At 42.9% G+C, this 15,709-nt stretch overlaps 1 protein-coding gene across 1 annotated transcript in view; it reads right to left on the bottom strand.

Moving 5' to 3' along the window:
- The window catches only part of LOC132579278 (septin-2), a 93,266-nt gene extending 77,897 nt beyond the window's left edge, over nucleotides 1-15,369 (bottom strand). Inside the window, exon 1 of the mRNA XM_060249545.1 lies at nucleotides 15,358-15,369. The gene's annotated coding sequence lies outside the window, so the exon portion shown is untranslated. The remainder of the gene's footprint in view (nucleotides 1-15,357) is intronic.
- Nucleotides 15,370-15,709: the final 340 nt, after the last annotated feature.

Here is a 15,709-nt window from a genome sequence, read left to right as displayed (position 1 = left end):
GACCAGTGGTCTGATGAGGGCAGTTTTGTGTGTTCAAGCTAGGAGTGGGGGGAGCATGCAAAGTGAAATAAAGTGAGTTCAGTCAGCTCTGAATCAACCAAGAACATTTTATTACAAGAAGAAACAGTCACAAATTGCTCAGGCGCTTCACTCATTATATACACTCTGGTCATGGTTAACCATGCCTCCTAGCAGGCAACAGTTACTCCTATTGGCTCACTCAAAATCCTTCATTTGCATCTCTTTGTTACAAGTTGTTACATGACTAGCATCCTGATTGGCTTATTCCAGTACAACACAATACATAACACAAAGAATCTCAACAAACTGAAAATCCTACTGTCCAAAAGCTCAGGCTAGCCTGTTCTTATCAGATCTGGGTTGGCCCTGGCTAGTATTTGGATGGGAGACCACCAAGAAATACCAGGGTCATGATGCGGGTGCAGTCAATGGCAAACCACCTCTCAATTTCTGTCTGAAAAAACTATGGGGTTACCAAGCTATGGTAACTATGGGGTTACCATAGCTTAGCTGTGACTTGACGGCATTTTCCACCATCCCGGTTCAAAATCTCACCCTCCAGGATTCTCTAAACCAGGTCCCTCCCCCTTTCTGAGCCTACAGGCACATTTGGAATTCTGACATGGCATGGTGGATACAGCAACAAAATGGCTGCCACAGCTCAACTTCCGCAACACAGTGTAGATCCTTGTGCTGTGGTGGCAGCTGCTGCCAAAGCAACACTTTAAAAAATCTGCACAGCCAATCAGATCTTCAATTATCAGTCAGAAGGTCTGCTGGACAGAAGCCCTACCTGACCCTGCTCATTTCCTAGAAATACTTGATGGCTGCCAGAAAAGGTGCCCCCTGCTCTCAACTCCAGAGTCTCAGTCAGAGGTCTTTCCCATCACCTACTACCTGGTACTTTTTAACCGGAAATGATAGGGATTGAACCTGGGGCCTTTTGCATGCAAAGCAAAAGCTCTTCCACTGAATCACTGCCTGTCTGTCAGATCTCCCCTCTGCCACAAACTCACCAGGTAGCCTTAATCAAATCACTCCTCCCTTAAATCTGCAGAATGGGTCTGGTAATACCATCCAAGCTTGTTCCCTGTCCTTTATTTTAAAGAATGGTTTCTTATTTATTGATTTCCAAAATACTCATGGAAAGTAAGAGATGTACCATGAGACCACTCATCGAGCTTTGTGGCCAGTAGGGATTTCAGCCAAGGTCTCCCCAGTCAAGATCTAACCACTCTGTCCCATTGCCTCACTCCTCCACAGACTCCTCCGAAATGACTGGGAGTGACAGAAAAGGAAGGACTTCAGAGAGTTCAGATATTTTATTTATTATGGTGCTCATTTATGTATCCTCCATCTCTCAACCAAAGTTGCTGAAGCTCATTTGAATCCTCTCCCTTGGGAAAAACTAACGAAAGAAACAAAAATTGCCCCTTATGGCTGTACAGATAACTGCTAACCTTTAAAAGTGGCTGTGCTGACCATTGTCCTACGGTCTTTGCCACCAGACTCTTCAAACAATAGTGTTTAGATAAATGTGAAGGTCATGTAATGTTTATTCTGCACACAGATTTGCTACTTGTACTAATTTTAATAGTTTTCGTGCCAACTTGTTTACAAAAGGAGACAAATTTGGGCTGGAAACAGAATCTTTTCCATCACACACACACACACAATTCTGATCTAAACATTAATTTAATGCAAACAGCTTTTGTCTTATTGCTGTATCTAAGGTCTGTTTCCCAGAGGAAGAGCAATTCTGCATTGCCAGTTCTACTCTTTTGGGATAACTTCTCACAGAACAACTACCATTCCTTATATCAGTGGAGGAAAGGCCACTGCAAAATAGGTAACTGCAACATACAGTGAGTGGCAGATTGCCTCCAACATTGTAGTACTGAAGATGGTGTAACTCGCAGTAGAATCCTTGGTGAAATTTGGGGGGGGGGGGGGGGGTGCCTTGCAAGCTTGTTGCTGTTGTCATCTGTGAAATGTTGGGGAGGGGGTTCTTACATGCATACACATTAAGCAATCATGGTTTTGCCCCCATCAATAACACTTAGAGTTAAAACAGACATCAGGTGTTCCCAACATGTTTCAAAAGCCAATAGAAATGAAAAGTGCTTAACTTCAGCTGCATTGCATCCATGCTAGGTTGTAATTCATCCATGATACCTAGAAACCACCATCCATCTTCTGTCTAATCACATGTTTTTATCTTTGACTATCTTTGACTTAACCAGTTACAGCTGCTTTAAAAGTTACAAAACTGTAAAAGTCAGTTGCCTGTTACTCACTGTGTAAAACAGAGCAACTCTTGACCTTTTTGACATTTATTTTTGTCCCAATATTTTTATCCCTTCTTGTGACTCTGAAAGAAGAACTGGAAGAGGAAGTCAGAGCAAATTCTTGGGGCAATCATAACCACACATCCAAATGACTACCCAAGACAAATCAAGGGTAAATTTCCCAAGAGAGAAATACAGGCCACTAGCTGATCTCAGAGATGTTCAGCTCATCTGATGAAACCTTGTTTCTGCTACATTAATCTTAGCAACACTCGTCTTGGAATAAAGACATAGTGTACATAGAAGATTCACATAAAGTGATTCTTTACACTAACTGATGCATTTCAGATTGTTAAGAGACTGTTAGTGCAATGCTAAACAGACTCGTTGTTGGTGCTGCTGGTTGCCAGGTCTGTGTTGCCAGATCTGTGTTTGAAAATACCAGGAGACTTCAGGGATGGAGCAAGGAGAAGTTGGGGTTTAAGGAGGGGAGGGGCCTCAACATGGTGCAATGCCATAGAGTCCATCCTTCAAAGCAGCCATTTTATTCAGGGGAGCTGATCTCTGCCAGCTGGAGATCGATTGTAAAAGCAGGAGATCTCCAGGCCCCACCTAGAGGCTGGCAACCCTATGTGTCACAACCAACTAATGGCGACCCAAGAAGTTTTCAAGGCAAGAGGCCTTCAGAGGTGGCTTGCCATTTGCTGCCTCTGCATAACAACCTTGGTATTTCTTGATGGTTTTGCATAACGACCCTGGTATTGTTTAGTGGTCTCCCATCCAAGTGCTAACTAGGGCCAGTCCTACTTAGCTTCTAAGATCTGAAGAGATGGGGCTTGCCTGGGCCATCCTGGCCAGGGCAAGCAGAGTTAAACCCAGGTAGGGTTGCCTATCCCCAGGTGGGTGGAAACATACAGCAGGGAGAATCACGGAGAGATTGAATGCAAAACCAAAAAACCGTGATCAAATTAATGAAACCAATATACAATTAATTAAAAAAATGATTTAAATATTAATTTTCAAAATAGTTATTATCACAATACAATGTAGCAATAATTATACAAGGGTGAATATATATTCCTTTTAGACAAAATGCATCTAAGTAGCATTTATTGCTACTTAGATGCATTTTGTCTAAAAGGAATATATATTCACCCTTGTATAATTATTGCTACATTGTATCGTGATAATAGCTATTCTGAAAATTAATATTTAAATAAGTTTTTTGAATTAATTGTATATTGGTTTCGTTAATTTGATCACTTTTTTTGGTTTTGGATTCAATGCCCAGTTGGAGGCAGGGGATCCCCCAGTTTGGAGGCCATCAGGGTCATCAGAAAGTGGGGGGGGGAATGTCCGCTGGGCACTCCATTATGCCCTATGGGGACCGATTCCCATAAGGTATAACGGAAAATTGATGCACGGGTATCTGGGGCTTCTTGGGGGCTGTCTTTTGAGCTAGAAGCACCAAATTCGCAGCATAGCATCCGATCCCTCTCCTCAAAACAGCCTCCAGCTTTCAAAAATATTGAACCAGGGGGTCCAACTCCATGAGCCCCAAAAGAAGGTGTCCCTATCCTTGATTATTTCCAATGGAAGGAAGGCATTTAAAAGATGTGCAATCCCTTTAAACGTTATCGCCAGAACTCCCTTTGGAGTTTAATTGTGCTTGTCACAACCTTGCTCCTGGCTCCACCACAATGTCTCCTGGCTCCACCACCACCCCACCCCCAAAGTCCCCAGATATTTCTTGAATTGGACCTGGCAATCCTAGTAATTAGAATAAATTGAGGAAGGGATAACCGTGTAAGTCTAGCCAAGTCCCTTGCAGAAAGAGTGGGGTAATGCTGTGGCTGACAAATCAATAGGCAGTTGAATCCTTTGTGATGCTGTTCTGGGCCAGCATACCACACTTTTCACCCTTCCCTGCAGTCGTGGTCCTTTAGAATGGGTACAGATGAGAGACCAGCAATCACCACTTCATTACTCAATGGGTTATTTTTAATCCCAAGGAAGCAAGATGTTCAAACCAAATAAGGAAACCAATGGGTGTGTGCGTGTGTGTAGTCATGAAAGCAGCGGCTTCTGAACAGAAACTCTATGACATAACCTGAAGCAACAAACTAAAAACTACATCCTTCCTTCTCAGACAACCACAGCGATTACTATTTAGAGGTGGTGACCTTAATTTTTTTTTTTTTTTCTGAGCAGGGTGCGTGCATCCTGTGCAGGTGCGGATACAATCCAAAATTTGGAATTAGTCATTGAATTTGGTTACCTTTGGATTTCAGCATTTTGATTTAAAATAAAGCAAGCATCTGGTCCTCAAGGCTATGGAAAAAAACTTGCATATTTGTTGGCAATACTGGGGCTATGATTACACACACTCAATAATGCACTTTCAATCCACTTCCAATGCATTTATAATTCCAATATAATTCCAATCAACACCGTTTTAGGGGCTCATGACTCAGAGATAGAGCATCTGCTTGGCATGCAGAAGGTCCCAGATCCAATCTCCAGCATCTCATGGTGAAAGGATCAAGTAGTAGCTGAACATAAGAACATAAGAGAAGCCATTTTGGATCAGGCCAATGGCCCATCTGGTCCAATGCTCTGTGTCATGCAGTGGCCAAAATTCAAGTGCCATCAGGTGGTCCACCAGCAAGCCCAGAACTCCAGATGTGAAAGACCTTGACCTGAGACCCTAGACTGTTGCTACCAGTCTAAATAGACAATACTGACCTTGATGGACCAGTGGTTTGATTCAATATAAGGCAGCTTCATATATACGTATAACTTATATTTGCCACTACTGTAGCTAAGGACATAATGTTGGTGAAGAAGAAGATAGATTTATACCCTGCTCTTCTCTCTGAATCAGAGTGGCTTACAATATCCTTTACCTTCTTCCCTCATAACAGACACTCTGTGAGGTGGGTGGGGCTGAGAAGCTGCCCTTTCAAGGACAACTTTTGCAAGAACTATGGCTGACCCAACAGCTGCAATTAGAGGAGTGGGAAATCAAACCCAGTTCTCCCAGATAAGAGTCCACATAGTGATTAAGTCCCTGTAGTGATTAAAGATGGCCAGCTTTTCACAGCTGGTAAGGCTCCTGTGCCTTTAAGCAATATAAAACATACAAAAGGAAGCTTCCTATGCAGACAAAGCACTCTAGCTGGAAAATAAGTTCAGCCCCATTCAAGGTAATAGAAGTTTGCTGCTTCTTCTGTGTGTCATTGGATGGTTCTTTACTTATCATTTTGGAAGCACTGATGGAAAAGAGGTGTGCCATAACTGCACAGAACAAAACCGAAAAACTTTAATTAAACACATGACTAGAGGATATAGTTGGAGTCCAGTGACACCTTTAAGGACAAGTTTAATTATGTAAGCTGCTTTGGGTCTCCAGTGGGTGGCAGACAAATAAGGTAAATAAGAGTAAATAAAAACAATAAATAAAAGTAAATAAAAGAATGGCAATCTAATCTATAAGGTCTGACAAGCATAATACATCCTGTACTTTCACTCCGTGTGGTCTCTGTCTTAGGGCACAGGAAGGTGACAATGGCTTGCCTCATTGCTATCGGTCTAGGCCTGCTGCACTGGGATCTGGTGATGTCATTCGTTTCCTTTTCTCCACAGAGGAAAGCTCAGTGGTTTTGAACACTGCCTGTTTGACTGTCTCCTTTTTTAGGCATGATGGACCAAGACCTTTGTGTCATTTTGTTGGGGGAATTTGGAGCTGTTCCCGTAAGCAGCAAGAAAGGGCCCTCTTCCGAGAGACGGCTAAGCTTTCCTCTTCCCCATTCCATTTAATTTTATTCCTTCTGTACTCTAGCCCTCTTCTATGGTGAACATGCCATCAAGTCACAGCCAATTCATGGTGATCCTGTAGGATTTTCAAGGCTGGTTTGCCATTGGTTTCAAAAGCTGGTTTGCCATTGCCTGCCTCTGCACAGCTACCTTAGACTTCCTTGGTGGTCTCCCATACAAATACTAACTAGGGTCGACCCTGCTTAGTTTCTGAGATCTCATGAGATCAAGCTGTCCTTGGCCATCCAGTTCATGGCGTCCCTGCTTCATAAAAAGGTAAAAGTAGACCACTGTGCAAGCACCAGGTTGTTTCTGACCCATGGGCAGGGCCGGCCCTGCCACTAAGCAAACTAGGTGATTGTCTAGGGCGCTTGCCTTCTGGGGGCATTGAATTGGGCACCTCCATGTAACTCAGTTATATTATCGGGGGGGGGGGGGCAGAGGTTTGCCTTGCCTAGGGTGCCAGACAGTCTAGGGCCAGCCCTGCCCATGGAGTGACGTCACATCAGGACATTTCCTTGGTGGACTTTTACAGGGTGGTTTGCTATTGTCTTCCCCATCCCTACTCTATACTCTGTCTCTATTCAATATGGACAGCTCCTGTCTTGTTCCAATAATCTGCTGATCCTGTTTTTTGGCATTTTAGAGGTGCTTAAATTCTGGCAAAGTCAAGTTATTGGTAGCACAATACTGGAAACGTGATGTGTCTCCCAAGGTACAACAATGGTTAACGAAAGTGTGGGAGGTGGCAGCCTTGGATAAATTAGCTATGCAAATAAGAGCCATGGACATACAGCAGAAAAAGAATAATTTTATTGAGAAATGGTATTCTTTTTTTAAGTATATAAATTCGGAAGAAGATCCTCAAAAGTATATCCCAAAAAAATTTATTAATTTTTCATACTATTGAAAAGTATTTTTAAAGAATAGATTATATATTGCTTGGTGGTGTAGTAGACTTTTGCATTCGAATGTAATGATAATAAAAAGTAGAGGTGCTCTGAATAATTGGAAGGATATTTAAGACATGAATATAATGTATGTTTATTATTGTATCTATTTGGTTATTAAGCATGTATCTAAGTTGTTGGTTATAGTTAAAAAATTAATAAAAATTTAAAGTTAAAAAAAAAAATTCTGGCAAAGTCACTACCATTATTCAAGGGACAGCTCTCTCCTGGCTCTTAATAGTTAATTGTCCAAGGGGATGACTTTGCCTCCTCCTGACTTTCAATGCAGCCCACAGAGCCCTCCCCCCCAATTCTGCTCCAGGGCATCAGAGGACCCTCCCAATCAGAATAAATGAAAAGTGGGGGGAGAAGCTGCAGGCAGGGAATCATCAAAAAACTGCCCCTTCTCTTCTGCCACTCCTATCATCAGCAAATGATGGTAGGATAGAAGCCAATGTTAAGCCAGTCCCTAAACTTGGTCCTTGAACTGCAAAGAAGATCAGTCTGATTACTTTGAGGAAATCTGACTTTGGACTGCTACAGGACTTGCTATGAAGGACAAAAATAATCTTTTGTACAAGGAAGCTGCCTAACCATGCAAGCTCAGGAGTTGATCATTCATTCTTTAGCAGGTTGGTTAAAGAGAAGCCAGAAACCCTGAGGAGAAGAAGAAGAAGAAGAAGATGATGATAATGATATTAAATTTATATCCCACCCTATACTCTGAATATCAGAGTCTCAGAGCTGTCACAATCTCCTTTACCTTCCCCCCCTGGGGCTGGGAGAGCTCTCCCAGAAGCTGCCCTTTCAAGGACAACTACTACAAGAGCTATGGCTGACCCAGGGCCATTCCAGCAGCTACAAGTGGAGGAGTGGGGAATCTAACCCGGTTCTCCCTGATAAGAGTCCACACACTTAACCACTATACCAAACTGGCTCTCAAGTTACAGTGAAAACACATGAATCCATGCGCAGTGTACACTAGAATCATTCTTTGTATGTGCGTTGAGTAATTCTTATGTTAGGATCCATGCATGTACAGCTGAACATGTCATTTTGTTGTTCAGTCGCACAGTCGAGTCCGACTCTTTGTGAGCTCATGGACAAAGTCACACCAGGCCCTCCTGTTTTCCACCATACTCCGAAGTCTGCTCAAATTCGTGTTTGTTACATCAGTAACCCTGTCCAGCCATCTCATCTTTTGCCGTCCCCTTCTTCTTTTGCCTTCTGTCTTTCCCAGCATCAGAATCTTCTCCAGTGAGTGCTCCCTTCTCATTTGGTGGCTAAAGTATTTTAGCTTCAGCTTCAGCATCTGACCTTCCAGTGAACAGTCTGGGTTGATTTCCCTTAGGACTGACTGATTTGATCTTCTTGCAGTCCAAGGGACTCTCAAGAGTCTTCTCCAGCACCACATCTCAAAAGCATTTATACTTCTGTGCTTGGCCTTCCTTATGGTCCAGCTCTCACAGCCATACATTACTACTGGGAATACCATTGCTTTGACTATACGGACTTTTGTTGGCAGAGTGATGTCTCTACTTTTTATTAAACTGCCCAGGTTTGCCATAGCTGTCCTCCCAAGGAGCAAACGTCTTTTAATTTCATGGCTACAGTTACCATCTGCAGGGATCTTGGATTTCAGAAATGTGAAGTCTGTCACTACTTCCATGTCTTCCCCTTCTATTTGCCAAGGTGTGATGGGGCCAGATGCCATGATCTTAGTTTTTTTGATGTTTTGAGTTTCAAGCCTATTTTTGTGCTCTCCTCTTTCACCCTCAACAAGAGGTTCTTTAGGTTCCTCCTCACCTCAAGAGGTTCCTCCTCACTTTCTGCCATTAGAGTAGTGTCATCTGCATATCTGAGGTTGTTGATGTTTTTCCCAGCAATCTTAATTCCGGCTTGTGCTTCATCCAGGCCAGCATTCCGCATGATGTACTCTGCATATAAATTAAATAAGAAGGGTGACAATATACATCCTTGTCGAACTCCTTTTCCTATTCTAAACCAATCAGTTGTTCCATATTCTGTTCTGACAGTTGCTTTTTGACCCTTATACAGGTTTCTCAGGAGAATGTGAGGTGGTCTGGTACTCCCATCTCTTGAAGGACTTGCCACAGTTTGTTGTGATCCACACAATCAAAGGCTTTAGCATAGTCAATGAAGCAGAAATAGACATTTTTCTGATACTCCCGTGCTTTCTCCATAATCCACTGAATGGAAACCCAGCTTGAACATCTGGTAGTTCCCGATCTACATACTGCTGAAGCCTAGCTTGTAGGATCTTTAACATGACCTTGCTGGCATGTGAAATGAGCGCAATGGTGCGATAGTTTGAACATTCCTTGGCATTACCCTTCTTTGGGATTGGAATATAAACCGATCTTTTCCAATCCTGTGGCCACTGTTGTGTTTTCCAAATTTGTTGACATAATGTGTGCATCACTTTAACAGCATCATCTTTTAGGACTTTGAATAGCTCAACTGGGATACCATCACCTCCGTTCGCTTTGCTGTTAGTAATGCTTTCTAAAGCCCATTTGACTTCACTCTCCAGGATGTCTGGCTCAAGGTCATCAATTTCACTGGCATGGTTGTCCAGGACATTGAGATCCTTCTTGTATAATTCTTCTGTGTATTCTTGCCACCTCTTCCTGATCTCTTCTGCTTCTGTTAGGTCCCTATCATTTTTGTCCTTTATCATGGCCATCTTTGCACGAAAAGTTCCCTTGATTTCTCCAATTTTCTTGAAGAGATCTCTTGTCCTTCCCATTCTGTTATTTTCTGTTATTTTCCTCTATTGCTTTGCATTTTTCCTTCAGGAAGGCCTCCTTATCTCTCCTTGCTGTTCTCTGGAAATCTGCATTCAGTTGGGTGAATCTTTCCTTTTCACCTTTGCCTTTTGCCTTTTGCTTTCCTTCTTTCCTCAGCTATTTGTAAAGCCTCATCAGACAGCCACTTTGCTTTCTTGCATTTCTTTTTCTTTGGGATGGTGCTGATTGCTGCCTTCTGTACAATGTCATGAACCTCCATCCATAGTTCTTCAAACACTCTGTCTATCAACTCTAGTTTCTTAAACCTATTCTTCACTTCCATTGTATATTCATAAGGGATGTGATCAAGGTCAAACCTGAATGGCCTAAAGGCTTCCCCAGTTTTCTTCAGTTTAAGCCTGAATTTTGCGATGAGTAGCTCATGATCTGAGCCGCAGTAAGCTCCAGGTCTTGTTTTTGCTGACTTTAAGGAGCTTCTCCATCTTTGACTGCAAAATATAAAATCAATCTAATTTCTGTGTTGCCCATCAGGTGATGTCCACGTGTAGAGCCGCCTTTTAAGTTGTTGGAAGAGGGTGTTTGCTATGACCAGCTTGTTCTCTGGACAAAACTCTATTAGCCTTTGCCCGGCTTCATTTTGTTCTCCAAGGCCAAACTTGTCAGTTGTTCCAGTCACCTTTTGACAGTCCCCCCTTTTTTGGTGTTAATTCTAGAAGGTGTTGTAGATCTTCATAGAACTGGTCCACTTCAGCCTCTTCTGCATCAGTGGTTGGGGCATAGACTTGCATTACTGTGATATTGAATGGTTTGCCTTGGATACAGACCGAGATCATTCTGTCATTTTTGAGATTGTATCCCATTACTGCCTTCCTCACTCTCTTGTTAACTATAAAGGCTACACCATTTCTTCTACAGGACTCTTGGCCACAATAATAGCTGTAGTGATCCTCTGAGTTAAATTCACCCATTCCCGTCCATTTTAGTTCACTGATTCCCAAAATGTCAATGTTCAGTCTTGCCATCTCTTGTATGACCACATCTAGTTTACCTTGATTTGTAGATCTTACATTCCTCGTTCCGATGCAGTAGTGTTCTTTGCAGCATCGGACTGTTCTTTCACCATCAGACACATTCACATTTGGCCCAGCCACTTCACTCTTTCTGTGGTTATTTGAACGCTCTTCCCCAGTAGCATATTGGGCACCTTCTGACCTGAGGGCCTCATCTTCCAATGCCATATATTTTAGCCTTTTGTTTCTGTTCATGGGGTTTTCTTGGCAAGGATACTGGAGTGGTTTGCCATTTCCTTCTCCAGTGGATCACATTTAGACTGGGTTCTCAGCTGTGGCCTGTCCATCTTGGGTGGCCCTGCATGGCATAGCCCACAGCCTCATTGAACCGCGCAAACCCTCTCACCACAACAAGGCAACAATCCATGAGAAGAGAACATGTCATACAAACTGTATTTATCTGTGTACTGGTTTAATTCATAAAATGAATTCACCTTGGCTCCTTCTTACCAACAGATGTATGCATGTGCAGGCAGGATGTACATGCATTGATTGTAACATGTGAACAGGGAGAACGATGGCATGTCTTGGCTGCAAATAATGCTAAAGAGCCAACAGCCTTGAACACACTTCTGGGGACAGATAGAAGGCATGGGTGATAGACAGGGCTCCTTGGTGAAAGCAAAGGACAAGAAAATATGTTTAAAGATCCAAATGGTGAAGACCTGTGGGGGCATTGCTGGGCTGGGGATTCAATAGGGAGCACTGCAGATTTGATAGGGGGCATGACCCTGTGTGCCCCCCCCCTCACTGGGTACAGCCCTGAATTCCACCCCATTCCTTATAAGGGCTTATTACTTTGCATGTTTCTCGCTTTGCTGTCTAGGCTCTCATATTGCTCTATAGCTTTGCTTCTCTGTAATTTTATTTTTGGTCTGTTGCTTGGCTTCTTTGAATGTATTACCTTTTTAAAGATTCCACCAAGAAACTCCTGGAAAACAAAAGCTGCAAACTGCTTTAGAATAAGGTAGAGATACAGGGAAATTTACAGAGCAATCCTAAGAACACTTTCTAGGGAGGAAGTCCTGTTGACTAGACCTGAGAAGAATTCTAGGTAGACTTGAGAAGGATTGCTCTGGTAGAGGGCTTGGCTTAGCTTTTAACCAGCATCTCTAGTTCATCAAGCTCATCTAGGGTCTCCATCTCCTACTGCTGACCAGGGGGGACTGTGGCAGAATTTATTTTAAGTTTGCCCTCTTTATGATCTTAACCAAACTTTTTATGAAATTGGCTACAAGAATTCTTTATGAAAGTAGCCATACTCTTATGAAATGGGCACTAAGAGCCTTTCATCTCTAAGCTCTTCAAACACTTTAAGCCATATAGCTCTAAGAGAAAAGCATCTAGGTTAGTGTGTGAAAGTTCATAAGCTGTCTCAGGGCAGGAATCTCCTTATTTGGTATGATCCTTATGTGGTATGGCAGGAAGCGAGAGAACTAGCCATCTGTATAAGTAAGTTAAAGGTAAGAGTGAACTGAGGGCAATGTTTTGATTTGGCAAGTATTATTGTTTCTATTAAAATGCAGCTGGAAGTTTTCTGGAATTCATAACATTAGATGAAATAGAGATAAGTGATAAAGTTTTTTTCCTTTATAAACCCTGCACTTTTTGGCTGGATGGCATGAGAGGCAGGGACCTCCATGCTGCTCAGCTTTGAAATTAACAAAGACTTGATCTGAATGGAGACAGGAGACTGTCCCTAGGCTGATCAGGTCAAACAAATGGGGCTTGGGACTTAAATTCTAAATGGGAAAATGTAGACTAATAGGGACTTCTATTTTTCAGTATGCTCTCTGCTTTATTGTAGAACCATGCTTTATGCTTGACTGAATTCTGTGTAACTGTTTTGTGAAAGTTATCCAAACTGTTTTCTCTTTTGCTTTTCTATCCATATATTTGAAGCCTTCTGTCTAAAGGAGAAACCTGGAATCTAATAAACTGTTTTGCTTTTCTAAACTTGGAGTCTAGTAAAGTTTATCTATGAGGTCTTAAAACTTATTAGTATGTATTAGCCTTTTGATAACTGCAGGTTGTTTTGGTTTCTAGGTTTTGGTTTTGTGTTGCTGTGGGTATAAATAAAAATCCCACAACAGGGACCTGGTGGTAGCCCTCAACAGAGATGACTGGGAGTTTAGACTATCCCGTATTTTGTTGTAGTGTAATCAATCAGGCAAGGCAATGGCAAACCACCCTTTAAAAAGTCTGCCATAAAAACATTGTGAAAGCAAAATCACCCCAGAGTTGGAAACGACTGGTGCTTGCACAGCGGACCTTTCCTTTCCTAATCAGTCAGAGCTTTTTTTAAAGCAGGAACACACAGGAACACAGTTCCAGCTGACTTGGCATCAGGAGTGTGGCCTAGTATGCAAATGAGTTCCTGCTGAGCTTTTCCTACAAAAAAGCCCTATGTGAAACAATGGTGATGTCTGGAGGTGTGGCCTAATATGCAAATGAGTTCCTGCTGTGCCTTTTTTCATGCAATTCCACATAATTTTCAAATACTGGTGTTTTTCATGCATGTATTTCATATATACACGCTTCTTAACCGCTTTCCCTGAAATGCATTACAAGTTTGTACATTTTTTTTCTTTGCCGATGTTCTATGTGTTGTCTGGACTTTTTCTTGATTTGAAGAGTTTATTGCTTTGCTGTTACTGTATTTGCTGGGTTGTGCTTAATAAATCATTTCCATTTATTTTTGCCAATCAATGGCTCTTCATTTCTCACTGATCAGTGTTAGCTCACTGGAGCAGGTTAAGACCCAGACCTTCAGCCATTCCTTATAAGGCACCTGAATCCACTTTGTACTCAGCCAGACCACTGGTTGCTCAAGATTGGTATTGTCTGCTCATCCCTGACCTGGATGGCCCAGGCTAACTGGATCTTGTCAAATCTCCAAAACTAAACAGGGTCAAGCCCTGGTTGGTATTGAATGGGAGACTGGCAAGGAATAGCAGCGTTGCTGCAAATGGGCAGGCAATGGCAAACCACCTGTCTCTTGCCTTATAAACCCTATGGGGTAGCTGTAAGTCGGCTGTAACTTGATGGCATTTTCCACCATCATTATCTGCTCAGCCTGATAGTGGTCTCTAGAGGCTCAGGAAATGGTCCTCCATATCACCTAATAGCCAGTCCTTCTAACTGGAGGTGCCAGAGATCGAGCCTCAAGCCTTCTGCATGCAAAGCAGATGCCTTGCCCCTGAGCCATTGTCCCTACTTAACAGCTGGATTTAGAGACAGGCAACCCAGGTAAGCTCCGAGGGTACCAGGTTTGATGACTGTTGGACTCAGGAGATGCCTCTTATCATGGGCTGTTTCCCTGAGTATCTACTTAGCAGCTGTGACAAAAAGTTCAATCAGTTCATCTTCTCTTGGAGAAACTGGCTACGCTCATCTGCATGACCAGTGTTGCATCAACGGCATTTGCTTTTCTTTCTGTTCTTTTGAAATTTGCCAGAAATGTACTCACATGTTACCAATGATGTAAGACCTTCCAGCACACATATGGCAAAAGTTTTTCATATCCAATTGTACAGATGTATAGTCGTATATGACATGGATAAGCTGTGCATCATGCACTAACGATGTAAAATGGGCTGTATGTGCAATTTTCTTTTTAAAACAAGGTATTCTAAAGCCAAACAAATGAAGACACCAAGCCCTAGCAAGACAGCAACAACTCAGGTTGCAAAACTCCAGATCACACCTGGAGATCTCCTACTATTACTGTTGATCTCCAAGATCCCCTGAAGAAAATGGCTGCTTTAGAGGGTGGACTCTATGGCATTATACCCTGCTGAGGTCTTTCCTCTCCATGAACTCCACCCTCCCCTAAATCTCCAAGTATTTCCCAACCCAAAACTGGCAACCATAACAACTTTTGCAGAGGCTGAGTCCAGAAGGGAGTATATACAAATCTTGTTTGACTTTGCGATCATGGTTATGAATGAATACATTTATACTTTAATCACTTGCTTATGCATATATTCGTGCCTTTATTTTCAGTGTGTTGAAGCAAAGCTCCCATGGCTTTTTTGCTTTTCTACTAATAACAGATAACAAATAGCAATGATCTGTTATCTCGTCACTCCGCAGATAAAATCTCGTCACTCCACCAGGACTTTTCTGCCACATTGAATGCAGTAGATGAACCCGGGGCTCCGTGCCTGTCTCCTGATGTTATCTTGGATCACTTTGACGCGCTTAGTCTTGGGGAAGTCGACGAAGTCCTCTCAACTGTACGCCCTACAACTTGCGACCTTGACCCATGCCCCTCCTGGCTAATTAAATCCTGCCAGAGGGAGCTTAGATATCCTATACAGGATATCGTAAATAGATCCCTCTTGGAAGGGCAATTTCCAACATCTTTGAAAGAGGCCATGGTCCGCCCTCTCCTAAAAAAGAGTACAGCAGATCCGGCCGAATTGGCAAACTATAGACCGGTCTCCAACCTACCATTTTTAGGTAAGGTCATAGAGAGGGCAGTGGCGTTACAGTTGCAGAGTTTTTTGGATGACACTTCCACCATAGACCCTCACCAGTCCGGCTTTTGTCCTGGTTATGAGACGGAGACAGTGCTGGTCGCCTTGGTGGATGACCTCCAGCGGCATCTGGACCGAGGCGGCGTGGCGGTGCTGATATTGTTGGACCTGTCGGCCGCATTTGATACGGTCGATCACCAGCTACTGGCCCGCCGGCTCGCCGACACGGGGATTGGGGGATTGGCCTTACAGTGGCTTTCCTCCTTCCTCGAAGGACGGGGACAAAGGGTGGCCATTGGGGGGGAACGGTCC

The sequence above is a fragment of the Heteronotia binoei genome, chromosome 11 (assembly GCF_032191835.1).
Source record: "Heteronotia binoei isolate CCM8104 ecotype False Entrance Well chromosome 11, APGP_CSIRO_Hbin_v1, whole genome shotgun sequence".
Classification (NCBI taxonomy): Eukaryota; Metazoa; Chordata; class Lepidosauria; order Squamata; family Gekkonidae; genus Heteronotia; species Heteronotia binoei.
This window is presented reverse-complemented; position numbering and strand designations above follow the sequence as displayed.